This window comes from Ascaphus truei, chromosome 1 (assembly GCF_040206685.1).
Source record: "Ascaphus truei isolate aAscTru1 chromosome 1, aAscTru1.hap1, whole genome shotgun sequence".
Taxonomy (NCBI): Eukaryota; Metazoa; Chordata; class Amphibia; order Anura; family Ascaphidae; genus Ascaphus; species Ascaphus truei.
Window position 1 is genome coordinate 233,717,722 of NC_134483.1, and position 16,858 is coordinate 233,734,579.

The window sequence follows — 16,858 nt, forward strand, 5'->3', positions numbered from 1 at the left end:
TGGGGTAAAAGTACATTCCCGTCCTTATAGGTTGCCTGAAAGTCGTAGGGCTCTGGTAGAGAAGTAGGTACAAGAAATGTTACACTTGGGAGTGATTGAGGAATCATGCAGTGAGTGGTGTAGTCCACTAATTATGGTCCCTAAACCCAATGGGAAGGTAAGATTTTGTGTGGACCTCCGAAAGGTCAATGCGGTATCCAGTTTGACGCATATCCGATGCCAAGGGTGGACAAACTAATTGACGCCCTTGGTAACGCGGAATATATATCCACGCTGGACTTGACAAAAGGATAATGGCAAATACCCTTAGAGGAAAAGTCCAAATACAAAACAGCCTTTGCCACTCACATGGGTTTATACCAGTTTGTGACAATGCCATTTGGACTGCATGGAGCCCCAGCCACATTTCAGAGACTCATGGATAAGGTACTGAGGCCCCATAGGAATTATGCCGCAGCCTACCTAGATGACATTGTCATTTATAGTAAACACTGGCGGGCCCATCTAAATAGGCTGAAAGCGGTCCACAAATCTCTAAGAGAGGCAGGGCTCACAGCCAACCCTAAGAAATGTGCCCTGGGTAAGGCGGAAACTAAATACTTAGGGTATGCAGTGGGAGGTGGAAAAGTAAGGCCACTAGCCGACAAGGTAGTTGCCCTGAAAGAAGTTCCGACCCCCCAAACAAAAACGCAGGTACGCTCTCTGCTGGGTTTAGCAGGGTACTACCGGCGGTTCATCCCCAACTATTCGGAAGTGGCAGCCCCTTTAACGGACCTCACAAAAAAGTGTGCCCCTACACAAGTGGTATGGTCATGGGATTGTCAAAGAGCCTTTGAGGACATAAAAAGGTGTCTATCAGAGGGTCCCATCCTTAGAAGCCCGGACTTCAACAGCCCTTTTATAGTGCAAACAGATGCATCAGAGATAGGGCTAGGGGCAGTGTTGTCACAACAGTTTGAGGGAGTTGAACACCCTATCCTTTTCCTGAGTAGGAAATTGTTCCCGAGGCAAAAAAACTACTCAGTGATTGAGAAAGAGTGCCTCACAGTAAAGTGGGCAATCGAGGCTTTGAGGCATTACCTGGCAGGAGTCCATTTTACTTTGGTGACGGATCATGCTCCACTGAAGTGGTTAAATAGTATGAAGGATTCCAATGCTAGGTTGACTAGGTGGTATATGGCCCTCCAACCATCTCATTTGAGATTCAGCACAGGCCGGGAAAAGATAATGCAAATGCTGATTTCTTTTCTAGAGAAGGGGTGGATGGTTGGGCTTCAGCCGTGTGTAGCCCCAGCCACACACTAACAGGGGAGGAATGTGACAGGGTAAATAAAAGCCACCAGCTATATGCCTGGAAAACCTATGTCTTGTCTGCAGTGCAGCACTGACTAGGTTAACTTCAGCTGGGAACCTCAGGACAATTAATTGGATCCCAGCTGCCTAATCAAGGTGTGTTAAAAACCCAGACTGTAGACACATGGTGCTGGCTGTTGAGGAGAGAGGAGTAAGCTACTGAAGAGATTACTGATACAAGGTCTGTTATCAAAGTAGATGAACGATGAACTGTCTGTCTCCTGCATAGAATAGGGTAACTGCATTATTTTTAGACTGTCTGCTAAAGAGAAACTGTTTTGTTTGTCTGCTGAAGAAAAAGCCATTTTCTTTTCTCATGTCTACTGAAGAAAAAGCCATTTTTCTTTTCTCTTGTTTGCTGAAGAAAAAGCCATTTTCTTTTCTCTTGTTTGCTGATGAGAAGCTATTTTTGTTTTTTGTGTGCTGTATATCTTTTAAGGCTAAATAAATAAGCCTTGTCAAGAAACCCACGTGTGTAGTTGCATGTACCCTGCAACAAAGCCACAAATCTTTCAATGTCTTTGCGCATGCCTTGCCACCAGAAGGTGCGCTCCAACAAGTCAATTGTTCTCCTGGTGCCAGGATGACCAGCGGTCCTGGAAGCATGACCCCATTCCATCACTTTCCTATGGAAGTTCGTGGGAGTGAACAGACGTCCTTCTGGAACCTTGAGGCCTACAGGGATGTTACGTTGAGCCCTGGTAATGTGTGGTAAGGCGTCAAAGGTGTTGGCAGGCAAAATACATGCGGGAGGAAGTATAGTCTGTTGATGATCCTCTGCTCTGTCCTCGACCAGGAATTGTCTGGATTGTGCACCGGCTTTTACGTTTTTGTAACCAGGAATATATGATATAAAAAAGTTAAAACGGGTGAAAAATAGGGACCAGCGTGCCTGTTGTGACCCCAAGCGACGCGCACCTTCAATGTAGAGTAGATTCTTGTGGTCAGTTAGGATAGTGACTGGTGTCTCAGTACCCTCGAGAAGGTGTCGCCATTCTTCTAAGGCCATCTTTATTGCGAGGAGTTCGCGGTTTCCTATATCGTAGTTTCTCTCCGCAGAAAATTTTTTTTTGGAAAAAAACGCACATGGATGCAGGCGGGCCTGTGGGTTTTTCCTCTGAGACAGTATTGCCCCAACTCCTACGTCGGAGGCGTCCACTTCCAACGTAAAAAGGTAACCCTGGATCTGGGTGTACCAAGATGGGAGCAGAAGAAAAGGCTTTCTTTAATTTTTCAAACGCTCTGGAGGCTTCGGGATACCAGTGTGTTTGATCCGCCCCTTTTTGGGTTAAAGCCGTAATGGGTGCCACTATAGAGGAGAAGTTTTGAATAAACCGCCGATAGTAATTTGCGAACCCAAGAAATCTTTGCACGGCTTTAAGAGATAATGGACACGGCCAGTCCGTAACTGCTTTGACCTTGTCGGGATCCATGGCGAGACCGGTGTCTGAAATAATGTAACCGAGGAAGGAGGTTGAAGACTAATGAAAGTGGCATTTCTCCAGTTTGGCAAAGAGCTTATTCTCCCGTAGCCTTTGAAGAACTTGTTTAACATGTACTGGATGTTCCTGAATGTCTTTGGAGTAGATTAAAATGTCATCCAGGTACACGATTACATGTTGGTCTAATAGGTCCCTGAATATTTCATTAATGAAGTCTTGAAATACAGCTGGCGCATTCCACAGACCAAACGGCATCACTAGGTACTCGTAGTGCCCATCACGAGTATTGAAGGCCATCTTCCACTCATCTGCCTGACGAATCCTTACCAAGTTGTAGGCCCCTCGTAGATCCAACTTGGTAAAGATGTTGGCGCCTTGTAGTCTATCGAACAGTTCGGAGATTAATGGGAGAGATAACGATTCTTTACGGTAATCTTGTTGAGGCCGCGATAGTCAATACAAGGGAGGAGCGAGCCATCCTTCTTTTTTACAAAAAAGAAGCCTGCGCCAGCAGGTGAGGAAGATTTTCGAATAAAACCCCTCTGAAGATTCTCCTGAATGTAGTCTTTCATAGCTTTAGTCTCAGGCAGAGACAGTGGATAGGAGCAACCTCTAGGCGGAATGGCACCGGGCAACAAATCGATGGGGCAGTCATACGGGCGATGCGGTGGAAGTTCCTCTGCTTGCTGTTTGTTGAACACATCCCGGAAGTCTTCGTATTCTACTGGAAGTTGTACTCTGTCTGGATCAGGTAGAGATACTCCCGCCAAAGTCTTTGAAGGGGGTAAGCAATGCTTCTGACATTGAGGGCTCCAGCGGATAGGCAAAGACTCCGTCCAGTCGATTAGGGGGTTGTGTGCCCGCAGCCACGGAAGCCCCAGTGTGACTTCTGCCTAGCGGGCATGAATGGGGCCCAATTGTATAGTCTCGGAGTGAGACTCCCCGGTCAAAATCTGGATGGATACAGTCTGATGGTAGATGAACGCGGGTTGCAGCGGACGGCCATCTATCGCTTCGAGAGCCACGGGACGATCCTTAAGTACCAAGGGTATTCAGTGTCTCTCCGCGAATTCTTGGTCAATAAAGTTTCCCCCCGACCCGAGTCCAGAAAGCCCTGTGTCGTGACACGGAAGGTCTCTCCGGAAATGGTGATGGGGAGGTTGATCCTAGTGGAAGGTTGCAAGGGTGGTGAGGATGCGGTGCCCGGCGTGATACTCCCAACTTTTACTGAGTTGTGGAGTTTTCCCGGTCTCAGCGGGCAGGTAGCCAGTAGGTGCCCATTGTTCCCGCAGTATAGGCATAGACCTGCGCGTCGTCTGCGCTGCCTCTCACCAAATGAAAGCCTGGTCCCTCCTAGTTGCCTAGGTTCATCTAGCGTTGGTGCATTAAGAGGAACAAAGTCAGCTTGGTAATTACCAGGAGAAGGAGGTAAATCCAGGGGTTTAGCAACAGGACTGGTAGCGCAGGGAAGCAGTCCCAAAGCAGCGTCGCAGGCGAGGATAGGAGCCTTCTCTCTTATGTACTGGTCCAAAGACAGGGATAATTCATGAAAGGTATCTTGATTCTGCTCCAGTTTCACAGGATTTACGTTTTCCCAGGTCACATGGGAGCCAGGGGCAGGAACATAGGAGATCATAGTCTGTTTTAACTCCCTAAGGTGCTGGGCCTTAATCAGGAGTTCTTTACGGAGCTCTTTCCCAGACGGGGTTAGGCCAAAAAACAGGGGCTGGGTTTCAGGCGGAGGTAGTCTCTCAAATATATACTGATCTTCAGACAAGGGCTGATTTACAGACTGGGACCGGTATTCACAGAGGACCAAATTTTCAGAGGGGAACCGGCATAACCCCACCTCAGCGGGGTCCGAGTCTGTGAGGCTGGACATAGTGTCACGCTGCGCTCACCACAAACAGGACTAGACCACGGGGCTGAGGTGGGGATGTATATAACCGCCGCCCTACAACCACGGAGCCAGGTCCGGAATGCGTTGTCAGAGTCGTGGAGCTGGGTCCGGGCAGGAGAGTTCAGGGAAGCCGTGGTACTTGCCGTGATCCGGGGTTGGAGAGAGAAGAATCGTCGTATCAGAAGCCGTGATCGAGGAGAGGAGAGAGAAGAATCGTCGTTATCCGAAGCCGTGATCAAGGAGAGGAGAGAGCAGGGGTCCAATAACAAGCCGAAGTCCAGGTGTAGAGAAGAGACAGGTCCAGGTACAAGCAGGGGTCACAACACGAGTCAGGCAAGGCACAGGAACAGACAAGATCCAAGACGCAGCAAGCACAGCACAAGAGTGTTTATATCCAGCAAAGTGAAAGTGAAACAGGAAGGTATTTAAAGGGGAAAGCACCAATCAGGAACTAGCAGATGATGACCTCACACATTAGCCACGAGCCGATAGGTTAGTGCAGGATTGGCTACTGGTGTAACACAGCTGATGCTGCTAGTGTTCGTTGGCGTGCGGCATGCGGCGTGAGCGCGTACGAGGAGTGCGACGCAGAGTGGGTGCTGTGGTGATACTGCGGGAGCGCGCCTCCGCGGATGAAGCATTGCGCAGTTGCGTGCGCACCGATAGTGGTCTGTGAATGTCAGAGGTACAGCCGCATGACGCGTGCTGGGGGCAGAGCCTGGCAGCGATCCTGACAGTATCTCATGAAGTAGGCGGTCGCCGAGGCTGAAACCAATGAAGTTCAGCTTAGGAGACCCCCTGCATATGTACACTAGTATTATAATGTATATTTATACAGTACGATTGCCTGTAAGAGACGTGCATGGAAACATAGTGTGCTTTACAAGTTTAAGATAGCAGGGGGGGGAAGCAGCTCGCGCGATCTGGCATATTTTTGCTCGGCGGGAACAAGATGCCCTGAACTTGTTAGTGAATCGCGCCTTTGGCTACACTTTTTAACGGCCAAGCAAAATGTTTCCAATCGGATGCAAAAACACAGAGCTTAGTGCATTGCCCCCAATGTCTCTAACTCTATTCAAATATCTCCATCTCTCCTTCCTTCACCACTTCTCTGTTCACATGAACTACTTTCTTACCTGCACCCTCTGACACTACACAGATACATCCCCTGCACTAAAACACACCCCTACAAATCATCCTCACACATTCTCTTTCTTTCCATATTTTTCCTCCTTGCTTCTGGGGATATCTCTCCCTATCCTTGTCCCTACCTTATTCCTACATGCTCTCGCCCTTGCCTGCCAAATACAACTTTTACTCCTTCTGCTGTCAACCCCTCCAACCTCATACCCATCCCCTTCCACCCTCCCTCCTTTTTTCCATTCTCCTGTGCCCGCTCCCTTTCAAATAAGTTCCTCTCTGTGCATGACTTCTTTCTCTCTCACTCTCTGCTCCAATTTTCTGTACCTGAGACCTGGCTCACTCAGTCTGATTCTGCTCTGGAAGCTGCCCTCTCTTATGGTGGCCTTTCTTTCTCCAGCAAAATCAGAACTCAAAGCCATTGAGCTTAGTGCATAGCCCCCTGAGTACCATATGTAAAATGCAGATAGACTTAGTTTTTGTTTTCTCTATATTTCCACTTTTTTGGGTGATGTGAAATGTCGGCCACATCATATAAATATTCCTGCTTGGATATAAATATCTTATTTAGTGTCTAGAATTGAACTGATGCAACATCTCTTTTGGAAGATACAAGATGTGTATGCTTCTTTTTAATTAAAGTTTATGATCATTTGTTGTAATTGTTGAGTATGTATTCACACGTAGCCTGGATAAGAATCTCGTTTTTTTAGCTAATCCAATTAGCTAACATGGACCAATCACGGCGTGAGCTGAGTTGACCTGGTAGCCCATCAGGGTGTAGTATCTGCTATTTAGACTAGGGAAAGAAGCGCCCTGCTGACGTCACCCACCTGCACCTACCTGTACCTACCTGCACCCAAGATTCTCTCTAACTAGGAAGTTTGAGCGCGCCGCGAAACTGGAAGTGACGCGCCGAGAGATCAGAGCCGAGGATGGGGGTGAGAACCTGGGAGCAGGATTCGCTTGTTTTATGTGCCTGTGATATATTTTGATTGATGTAAGCATACGTCCTTATGTTTTAATAGATAAAACTGATTTTTAGCATTACCAGTTCGCACTGTGTTTGGTTTCTCGTTTTCCTATACATGTACAGTATGGTCATCCATCTATTATCCTGAGTGACATCCTGTCACAGAAAGAGGTCTGATCCCCAAGATATCTCACCACAGAGAGAGGTTGGATTCTTACCACATCCCACTGCATCTAACTGCCATAGTTTGGGAAACATGCCTTATATAATCTGAGAGAATGTGAGTCCTGATTCTAAAGAAGCCTTCAGAAATTGAATATCACATTAGAGAGATGTTGTTGCACTATATTGTTTTTTAAAATATTTTTTTCATATATACCACTGATCGAGTTGCGCTCCCTTCAATCTCCAAATGACTCAGATAGTAGGTGCCACAGTGGAAGAACCATGTATCGAGACCGACAGTGCCTCCGGGTAGTCGGCAGTGAGGACAGATACACCGCAGATGAATCTGGTTATTCACTCAGATAATCAAATAACCGCCAGGAAGGTTATAATTTGTAGCCTCCAAATCTTCAGAGATTTTGCTGGAAGCCATATTAAGGTAGTATTCAACCGTTGTATAGCAGCGCCTCTCTCTTTCTCAGCTTAGTTGGGAATGACACTTTTGGACAAAGATTGAGAGCTCCTCCTTTCCTGAGACAGTCCCTGGTTGGCTAAAGAGAATTTAGCTCCTCCCCTGGGTGAAATCAGAGGCAGGGTGTATCAGTACAAGGCTGACCTGACTCAGGATGAACCAGTCAGCATAAGGGGCGGCACCCTCCTTTTGACGTCGTTTTTATGCACTATTTTACAAGATCTTTTGCAACTTTGCACACAGCATCCCATGCGGTCCTGTGTTCTTGGCAGGAGTGCCATTTTGAGACTCCTGCACATGCCATCATGCGGTGACCGCCATTTTGAGACCCATGCACATGCCACCACACTTTGACTGCCATGTTTAAGACACTCCTTGCACGCGGTCCCACCAATCGGGGCGGGGAACTGCTGTTCTTATGCTGCAGATATTCTGAGACATAAGTTACCTTCCAGTTAGGCAAAACCCACTTCAGTATGCTGCACACAATAATTTTCATTCAGAGCGCCTGTCACTCTATGTGCATCAGCTGCTAGGTGTACAGCAATAGTTTCTCCAGCAGAGGTTCCTCAAGCAGAGGTTCTGGAGATCCTAACCTACAATCAGGACCACCCATCCTCAGAAACTATCCTGCACACTTCTACGCCACCCTTCTTGAACCAGACACTGCTGTCCCCTTCCAAAGGTTTCTGAGCCCTCAGCAATCAGAACACCCTGTCCAGGTCTGCACCTATCTGTCCTCAAGGTGTCACCCTTGTCCCTCTCACTCTAAGGACAGACCCACTAAATAGGAAGTGGCAATTCCCTAAGTAGCTTCAACAGGCACCGCCCCTGTGTCTTCTGATTGGACACTGGGTCTGATGACCTGCCTTCACTGCCTCACTGTACTGCCTGAAGTGGGGAAACCCATGATTGTTTCTGGCAAACCTGCCCTTACACAGGTATTACTGCCAGGAGGAGGATAGAATAATAGCCAAAACCTACCAGGGCTACACTCTCCCTCAGGTGGAATCCAATGGTACCCACTTCGACCAAATTTGCTGGGCCATCCTTCAGGTGAACAACCTGTACAAACACAGATGACAGATTAAGCATACAGTGTTATTGCATCACAAGCTGTACACCCACCTAGGATGGCGAAATACAAAAGGGAACTTCCAACATGTAGAACCCACATCTAATAATAATGGCGGGGGTCAGGCTTCCTTATGTCCCAGCTAACACTTGAACAGGTGACCACCAGGGGTCACTATAAGCCCTATAAATTGCACTCTAAAGTTACAGTATCAAAATTAGACACTGTTATGGGTGGAAAATATGTAATTGATAGGACCAAAAAAAGGGTCCACTGACCCTAAGACAACAGACTCAAAAACATAATTAAAACCCCCCAAAATAATAAAATTTTAATAAATCTATTTATGACAAAAACTACACATATAGTGAACATATAAGCACAGGATATTAAAATCCCCAGTGGTAGAGATGGCTAAATACAGGGATGAGCTGGTATACATATACACACTGCTCATGTAGGGACTGATGTCCTGTACGGATATAAGGTATATAGGGTAGAATAACAGTCTATTTATAAAGGGACAAAAACTGTTTATAAGACTTGGCACTAAAGGATAGTTGCTTATAAAGTCATGATCACTACCAAACACAGCGCAAAAATAGACACATGTAAATATTTCCCCTGTATAAATGGAAAACCACAACAGAAATATGTCAGACACTCAGTGACTGCATAGATAATTACCACAGGGGGTATGCCTGTATTAACCGATATAAATTAACGGAGGGGATTGTATTCCTCAGTATACAGACATTATATCGTAGTAGATATATCAGAGGATCACAGCTTTGCAGAATGATGTATACTGCGCCTCAGTATCTGTAATGGTATACTCACGGGGAAATAGTGGATATTTAGCTATATCTGCCGCTGTACTACCTTATCTTCATATCCCCATACAACAAGCTGTCTCTCCTAGGGTACGTCATACGTCTGACGTCACCATACCCCGATGTACGTTTCACGTGCTAGGCACGCTTCTTCAGGGGAGGAGTCAGTTTTTTAACCTCATGTACTACTAGGTGAGCGATTAGTCACTATGTTTATGTTCCTTATGTCCCATCCATTATGGTCTACAACCTTCACATAGTAAGACTGAAGAGGCCCATTCTCCGGCCTGTACACAATCTTATGCATAAAGATATTGCGCCTTGAACTCCATACTTTCATGAGAGAAGAGATTTTTTCTTCCGTTTGGTATGCAGTAGTACTGCTTTTAATCGCATGTGAGGTGTCCCTGTAATGGTCAAGGGGTCCCTAGGTTAAGGGGGATACCCAATTAATTCCCAGGTCACCCAGAACTCGGCATAGGGTTTCTGGGGGTGCTACAACCATAGATAAGGTTGAGAAGGGTTTTTTAAAAGTCTAAGTCTAGTTATAGTGTGTGGGGAATATGGCTTGTAAGGAATAAAGTGCAGCTCCTTATTCTATTCCCCATAACCAGGAGACTAAGGTTGTGTCCCGCTGGCGCTGATTGTGCTGTGTGCTCGGTGTTTGACGCTTTTACTTATTGGAATCTTAATACTCACATCCCCGCTCACATGGCCCTCATGCACTTGTGTGCGGGCACGCACGCTCTCCCAAGCGTTGGCGCTTGAGGAGACAAAAAAAGTGACTTTGAAGCACGCTCAACATGCCCCCAATGCCCCCATACATGCACTTGCAAAATAGACAGGACACCCGGCGCTCATGCTTAGAGAGTTGGTGACGTCACCGCTCTAAAGCATGAGCGCAGTCAGCACCAGCGGGGACGCAGCTTTAGGAAAGTTAAAGTGCATATTTTATTAAACAGTGTGTTTTAAAATACATATATGCTTGTGCACGGTATTATGAGCTGGGTTTTTCCGGACCGATGTTCTAAGTGAGTCATTAGGCAACTAGCTTGTTGCTAATGTGTCTACCCAGACATTGGACATGAAAGCCACAGAGGATGCCAGAGGTGTGAAGAACATTTGGGCAGGAGGTTTTGGCTTGAGTACCCGCATCCTGGGATGAATGGAAGTCCTTGGGACTACCATTTGCCTCCCCAGACTGTGAGGATCCTAAAATAGCGGGTAGCTTCTGCATACCAAGTGGTTATGTGGCAAGCTTGCGTATGCCCTTGGCTGATTCAGAAGATCCAGTTGACCGGCTTCAGAAGACTGGCATCGCTCTGATTAGTTGGTGAGAAAGTTCCCACGCTGGAATTGGCTGTAGTATTTCATGAATGAACTCAGAAATACTATATGAATCCCTCAGGCAATCCAACATCAGAGTCTAAGCGCCAGAACAGCAGCGGCAAATTTGAATGTACCAAAAGATGCTCTCGAAGAAATAGCAGCGAGCCGGCTTCAGAAATTTCAAGGCAAAATATTTTTTAAATCCAGCTTTTTGGGACAAAGTTCTCAAAAAGGAACATAGTGGTCGTGGCTGGGATTGCAAGACAAATTTAGTTCCAGGATGTTTGAAGCTAACTCCCAGTGAAGTGATTTCAGGACCTCCGGAGGAAAGAGAGCAGTGGCATCAGGAACTTCATGTCGATATGATTTCCAGGACATTTCGAGCTAAGTCCTGGTAAACTAAAGACTTTGGTTTCAGCAGGGAAAGTTTAGTTTTGTAGCCCAGACCCCCCAGTAAGTGTGTCTTTCTTATGTATTTTGTTTTCCACTATGACTTTGCCTATTATAAGTGAATAATCCACAATTTATTTCATTTTCTCGTTTTGATCAATGAATGATCCTGGTAAAAGGGTGTAAATTGCCTGGTCTCCCATGACACTGCGGACTCTAGAGAGTCTCTGTGTATAATTTCTTATCACTCACCCACTTCCTAAAGCTTTATGAAGACTTGACAGCTGCTTTGAACAAGATCCAAATGATGAAGAAACAGAAGAGCAGCCAAAAAGGGAGTCTGGGTCCTTGTAGTAGAAAAAATATCCTTTATTGGGAAGACATGCTGAAGGAGGCAACAACCCTCCTACACATTTCGTACAAAGTGTACTTTATCAAGGAGTAACCTTATAAACTGCAGTTCCCTTTTTAAATCCCAGTTGTGAGCTCTGTTTCGCGCCAAGAGCGTGATTATGTCATAACGTTCCGCATGTCCAGCACATGAGTAGCTACTTGGACATGCCCCTAATGACGTCAGATGCCCCCACACAGAAACCAGAACTCTCAGAGACAAAGAATGCCATGGATACTAGATAAACAAAAAACCCTACTATGCGCCACATTGCAGACCAAGACCTCACTGCATCGTGCGCGTCACATGAAAGCGCACAAGCATGAGCGCACGAACACACCCCTCCAACGTCAGAAGCCTCGGCTACAGGGGAATCACACAAAGGGGCAATGTAGCACCAGCATAATGATAATAATATATAAAGTGAATGAAAACTCACTCCCACAAAAATAAGATCAAAAGGAACTTGAGGACGAACAGAAAAAGCAATATTTACAAATATACATAATAAAGTTAACTCTTTAAAAACAATAAAAATGAACAAACTACCTCCCTCCAACATTCCAAGTACAGTTGAACCCCGTTATAACGTGATGCTTGGGGTCCACATAATACAACCGCGTTCTAACTGGGATCGTGAAAAAAAAATGGCCTCCGCGATCAGGGCTTCCGTGCCCCCTCGGGCAGCCTCTCTCCCCAGCCCAGCACTGAGATCTCCCCCCTGGGGGCAGCCTCTCTCCCTGGCTCTAAGGAATCAAGGGACATGTCCTTTGCGACGTGTTCCCTCCTTACCTGTCGCTGCACAGACCTCCACTGTCTCACTAGGGAGTGCGCGCATCCCTGCTCTGCTTACAGAGAGTGCGCAGCTCTTTTAGTTTGCCACGGAGCTTAGCTCCGCCCTCTTCTCTCGCACGCGGTATGCACACGTGACGCTGTGCACCGCTCCTCAGCTGCGTGGCAAGTATTCTTATTGCCCACTTGTCTCATGCAGCCTATCTCAGCCTCCGCAGAGGCCATGCCTCCATTCCGCCCCTGCCTCATTGGGTCCTGTTTGCTATAAATGCCTTGCTCATTCACTCCTGCTTTGCTGCGCATAACTGGTTGTAGCCTTGAGATCCTGGATTTGTTGTGCCTAGCTCCTGTCTTGTTTTTCTTGCAGTTTGGATTCCACGTGTACCGACCCGGCTAGAACTCTGAACCCGTCTGGATATTGACCATGGCTTACCCTCTACTCTCCATACCTCTCCAACCCAGACCATGGCTATACGGGCTTCTACAATTCTGACTTCTCCAACCCCAGACCATGGCTTAACGTACTTTGACATTTCTGACCTCTCCATCCCAAGACCTTGGCAAGTAACAGGACTAACCCAGTCTCTCCAACCCAGACCCGGCTACGTTGACAATCCGCCTGCCAGGCATGCTTCCGCTGCTGTGGGTGCATGGTTCTGTACTTCCCCACCTTAGTACCGGTGTCCTGTCTTGCTCGTGGGCAGTGCAAGCGTTACAGTATGCTGAGCACAACGAACATGGACACCCCTAAGGTGGGCCAAGCCCTGTCTTCTATCTCTATCTAGCATTTCCAATACTTGGACAATCAGATTGCTTCCCTGACTCAAAGTCTGGCAACGTTTTCTCTCAACCAATCTCAATCCAGAATTGTTAGGCCTGCTACCCTGTCTGTTTCTTCTCCTGAAGTCTCTCTCTCTCACGAGCCATGTCTCCCCACTTCTAATCGCTATGCGGGAGATCCCCATGGATGCCAATGTTTCCTCAACCAATGTTACATACAGTTTGAGTTAACCCCTTCCCGCTTCTCTTCTGATAGATCTAAGGTGGCGTATATTATCGCTCTATTAACCGGAGATGCATGGGCATCCCCCATCTGGGAGCAGAGACCTGAACTTATTCAAGATTTCCCACGTTTCAAGAAAGATTTTAAGCAGGTCATAGATCGGTTGAAAGATATGCTCTGGAGTTTCGGACCATCGCGGCAGAGACGGGCTGGAACGATGAAGAGTTATCTGCAGCTTTCTGGCAAGGTCTCTCTGAGACATTAAAGAATTAACTAGCTGCTCAAGAAAGTCCAACGGTGCTCAAGGATCTTATTGCCGTATATATTAGGGTAGATCAACGCCTTCAGGAAAGGAAGCTTGAACGCCATCACTCACATTCTTTTACACCAACTGCTCTTATCCCCAATCTGCCTCCTCCCATTTTTCCAGCTCTGAGGCTCCAGAACCGATGCAGTTAGGAAGCCACCAGATCTCCCCTTCAGAGAAACAAAGTCGGAGGACTGGAGGATTATGTCTCTACTGCGGAATGTCGGGTTACCTGGTGCTTCACTGTCCCACGAAGCCGGGAAATGCCAACACTCAATGAGGTATGAGGGGATCTCATTGGGTACCATTTCTTCTTCCCCTCCTATTAAGAGAGGTCTGCCTACCAGGGTCATGCTGTCGATCTTCCTTGAGGGTCCTGGCTTTCTAGTTCCTGCCTCTGCTTTCATCGATTTCAGGTCTGGAGGAAATATTGAGGATCAAGATTTCGCTAATAAACATAAGATTCCTCTGGTCAAGAAGTCAGTACTGGTGGGTCTAGAGGCTATCGACGGACGTCCTCTACAGCTAGGCTTCATTTCATTAGAGACTACTACTCTTACTCTCTCCACCATAGATGGTCACAAGGAGAAGATCTCACTGGATATTATCCATTCACCCTCTGTGCAGGTAATTATGGGCCTCCCTTGGCTCCAACAACACAACCCGCTTATAGACTGGACAGACAAGAAACCTATACAATGGGGTGTTGCCTCTGAAGTTTCTCCTGTTTCCTCGGTACAACTTATCGCTGGGGTAGAGACCAGTATTCCTGCCAAACCTAAACTTCCTGAAGTATACACAGATTTCATGTTTTTGATAAGGTTTGTTCCGAAATCCTTCCTTTTCACCCACCTTATGATTGCCCCATTGATCTTCTGCCCATGGCCATCCTCCCTAAGGCTAGATCTTATCCTTTGTCTCTTCTCGAGACTAAAGCTATGGGCCTCATGCAGTAAGCGTCGATTATGTGAAATCGGCAAGCTTACCGATTAGTCATGTTATTGGCGATTTTTCCTCTCCGTATGCAGTAAGTGCCGAATACATTCAAAATCAACCCGAAAACAAATCCGCCCACTCTCACGATGATTAGCCGATCACACACAGGTGTATCGGCGTGCGTGGTGGGGTGCTGTTAGGTTTCCCAATCACAAATCTTGCTGAATCAGGCGAAACAAGCATGTATTGGATAGCGCGCCATATTTAAAGGCAACGTGTACTGCTAATCATTCTCTGTGTTGTTGGGAGTGAGAGAGAGAGAGACGCACAGAGCTGGCTGATTGAAGATTTGCATATTGACTGAGAGACTTGTTGTGTATTGGGTGAGCTTTGTCCATTGTTGTTTTGTTTACATCTTTGTCTTATTTTATATGTGGAAGTGTTTCGTGTGATTGGCTGTACATTTGTTGTCTGTTTTTTGTGAGTGCTGGAAGTATGCCCGCAAAGCGTGGGAAGAGTGATGCTGGTGGGAGTGGGAGTGCTACTCGTGCGAGTACGCGTCGGAGTGAACGTACTGTTCAGGGGAGTGATGTTGCTGGGAGTGCGAGTGGTGTTGCTGGGAGTGGGAGTGCTGGTGCTGCGAGTGGTGTTGCTGGGAGTGTGAGTGCTGTTGCTGGGAGTGTGAGTGCTGTTGCTGGGAGTGTGAGTGCTGTTGCTGGGAGTGTGAGTGCTGGTGCTGGGAGTGGGAGTGCTGGTGCTGGGAGTGGGAGTGCTGGTGCTGGGAGTGCTGGTGCTAGGAGTGTGAGTGCTGGTGCTAGGAGTGGGAGTGCTGGTGCTAGGAGTGGGAGTGCTGGTGCTGGGAGTGCTGCTGGTGGCGCAGTTGCTGATGGGGTGTCTGGTGGTGGCGTGCTTGCTGGTGGCCAGCTTTTGGAGGCTCTTCCATTGGAAGAAGGAGAGTCCAGTCAGCACCAGCCAAGCTCTGACCCTAAACCTGCTCGGAAGAAACGTGTGGAGAAGCCACGTAATCCTCGCTTCAATGACCAGGAAAATACAGCTCTTGTCACTGGCATTCTGGAGCACTATGACAGTATATATGGACATTTACTAGGTAAGTGTACCTTTACATTTATTATTCAAATACATGTGATCCTAGGTCATCAGAGTTTTGTTCATATGCAAATATGGGTTCAGAATATCTTTCTATGTTAATTAGTCTGGAAACACAGCTTTTTATCATGCCTTACAAGGACAACTAAACACAGGCGGTCAATTTGCCATAACTGCATACAATATGAATGCAACCTTGCTTACATGTATAGGTTTAGTAGTGAATGCTCATGTGCTTCACATATAATACATAAAACAGCATGTTTGCTATCTCTTGGAACAGCTAGCAGTGTAGGAAACTGGTGCTTCTATTATTATTAAGTTACCTCATATATTTTATATGTTTTTCAAGGGCGGACAAGTTCATCAAGCAGAAAAGAAATGTGGGACACAATAGTCATTGGTGTCAATGCGTGTGGGAATCATGTGAGGGACAAGCGGAATTGTCACAAGAGATTTGATGATATTAGGTCCAAATTGAAAAAGAAAATACAACACCAACGCGTGCATGCTACTGGCACTGGAGGTGGGCCGACACCACAACGTCTCATATTAAGTCCATTGGAGGAGCTGCTTCGGGCAAAATTACTTCCCGTCGTCGTGGAAGGCTTACCTGGTGACCGTGATATAGGAATTTATCCCTCACAATTTCCACCAGGTGAGAAATATTAATGTACTAGGCGTGTCGTTGCTTACAGTTATTTTGCATATTTATACTGCTTTTTATACTGTCTTCACAATATAAGCATACCTGCATCTATATATGTATATGTCTGATTCTGTATATATATATATATCTCAAAATAGACATATATGTTGTAGTCCTACTAAAAGCAGTAACTAATATAGAACGTGCCATTGCGTGCTCATTTACATGTGAATTCCCAAAATGCATTGCTGCAGTGGAAGCAATTGATGGTGGGCGAAGATGGGGAACAACAGGGTAGTACACATGTGTAACACATGTTAATGAGAAATTATTACTAGCTACAGGTACAGAACATAAATATGTATAATATTATTGTGTATTTTATTTATTTTACTCCGACAAACATGACATTACTGCCTATTTTAAGCATGCATCAAATATATTGCATGCAACGGCCTACAAACATCACTTGCACTAACACATCTATAGTTGTTAATGAAAAGGTCCATTTTTGCTTTAAGTCATATACAGACAGCATAATGAGGCACACGTATCATATGTTATGTCATTGTTTTCATAACTTAAAAACTGCACACGACTA